The sequence below is a fragment of the Penaeus vannamei genome, chromosome 8, assembly GCF_042767895.1.
Source record: "Penaeus vannamei isolate JL-2024 chromosome 8, ASM4276789v1, whole genome shotgun sequence".
NCBI classification, from domain to species: domain Eukaryota; kingdom Metazoa; phylum Arthropoda; class Malacostraca; order Decapoda; family Penaeidae; genus Penaeus; species Penaeus vannamei.
This window is the reverse complement of record NC_091556.1, coordinates 16,738,656-16,741,155: the sequence shown is the minus strand read 5'-3', so window position 1 is coordinate 16,741,155 and position 2,500 is coordinate 16,738,656.

Sequence of the window (2,500 nt, the reverse complement as noted above, 5' to 3'; positions counted from 1 at the left end):
ACATCCATAATTTACTCGTATATTGTGATTATTCTTTAACTTAAATATTCTTGCTTATAATTTTAAAAATCTCAATTTCTCGTTCATATTTTCTTGTTCTTCATCTTAACAATTTCCCTTTATGTTCTTTTTTTTTTGTTCTAACCCTATTAGTCTTATTTGCATATCCTCTTTCTTATTTCCAAGTTTTCATATATTTCTTTCTTTTTCTTGTTTTCTTGTTTGTATTTATTCGTTTTCATTTTATAGTATATTTTTTTTACCCTTTTCCGATTATTTCTGCACTTCATTTGACAATTTGGTATTAAATCCTTTCTTTTCATAAGTGTCTATGCTTTATTTCCTTCGTTTATTTAAGTATTTCATTCTCTTCTCTCATTTTCGTCCTTCTTTATTTTTTTCTCGTCTTTTTCTGAACCTATTTTCCCCTTTTCTTCGTTTTCTTTTTTTCACGATTTTCCCTTATATTCACGTTTTTTTTTCTTATTCTATATTTATTTTGTTTCATAGATCCAACATTTTTCTTAACGTTCATGCTATCCGAGTTATCCGTCCATTGGGAATTCTTCCGTATTTTGCATTGGATTTATTCTAAATAAAGTTTCAACATTCATTATTTTCACTTTTTTCACGTACATCTTTTTGTTATTGTTTTTCAAAAGTTATTCATTATATTTTCCCTATTTTCTATTTTTGAATTGTCTCTCAAAGGTTTTTTTTTCTCTCTCTCCTTTTTATTTCCCCCTTACACTTCCTTTATTCGTGTTTTGTTGTTTTGGTTGTTTTCATTTTTATAGGTTCGTGTTATGCTTAACCATCTTTTTCCAGTTTCTTGTTAGTCCTCTATTTTCTCTATTTTTTTTCTTTCACTCGTTCTTTCATTTATCTTACCTAACTTTCCTTTGTTGATTATTTTTCATTATTTCCATCATTCTCTTTCTTCTTCTCTTTACTCATCTTATTACAATATTCATGATTTTCCTGTCTGTCTTTTTTCCCCTTGGTTTAGCCTTCTTTGACCTTTCTTTTAAGTCATTTAGTTCTATTTTATTTCCCCTTTTTACACTGTTTTACTGTCTTTTTTACTTACTGCCTCTTATTTCCAAGTCTTTTTCTTTTTTCGTTTGACATTCACTTCTCATTTGCTTCTATTCCCTTCACTCTCTTCTTCATTCTTTTCAAATATAATTTTAATCATGTTCCTCCATTGCTCGTTTGTTCTCTGACTTTGCATGCTACCTTTTTTCGACTTTTCTATTCATTTACTTTTTGTTATTTCTCCTTTACCCTTTTTCATTCATCATTATCTTCTATATCTTCTTTTCTCTTTACATCCTCATTTTATTTTATTTTATTTATTTATTTATTTTTTTTTTTTTTTACTTTTGTTCATATCCTTCACCTTTATCTTCTTCTCTAAAGCATTCCTACTCAGAGAATGTATACAAATATTCCTTGTCGTTCTATATGACTAGATTGATAAAAAAAAAAAATAGATGTTCACGTATACATCACGCATGTACGTATGCACGTATGTATGTAGGTATGTATGTGTGTGTGTTTGTATATATATATATATATATATATATATATATATATATATATATATATATGTGTGTGTGTGTGTGTGTGTGTGTGTGTGTGTGTGTGTGTGTATGTGTGTGTGTGTGTGTGTGTGTGTATGTATATATGTATCTTTAATATTAACAAATCATTCACCCAGCGTGTTTTCCTTTTGTTGATCTTATTCTTCTTTTATTTAGCTGTTTATTATTTACCTGTCTATATTTTCATACTTCTTTTTCCCTTTCTCTAAGCATTTTTTACTTCACATCAGCTTTATTTTTATTATAATTCTTTCAATCTTCTTATTCTTGCTTTCTTCTTCTTTTTATTTCGTTATTCTTATTCTTGTCTTCTCATTCTAATTTTTTTATTCTTATTATTCTTTACTTCGCATTCCTTTTCTTTTATTCATATAATTTTGCTTTCTCAATTTTATTCTTATATTCTTATCATTCCTGCCTTTTATTCTTCTTTTTTCCTTATTACTGTTGATTTGTATTCGTATTCCTTTATTCTTATTATTTTGTTCTTATGATTCTTTACTTCTTATTCCTACACTTTAAGTCATATTATTTTACTTTATTATTCTTAATATTTTTTCTTATCATTCTTTCTTTCGTATTCATATTCTTTAATTCTGATCATTATTTGCTTCTTATTCTTATTATTTCATTTTTATCAATTTCCCTTCTTATTCTTATTACTTTATTCTTGTTATTTATACCTTGTTATTCCTATTATTTTATTCTTATCATTCTTTATTTATTCCTATTATTATTCGATTCTTCTTATTGCTTTGCCTTTTTCATTCTTATTCTTTTATTCTCATTATCCTTGCCTCATTCTCGTTTATTCTTTTTGTTCTTGCCTTTTCATTCATATCCTTCTATTCTCCTTATTCTGTCTTATTGTTATTATTTTATCCTTATTATTT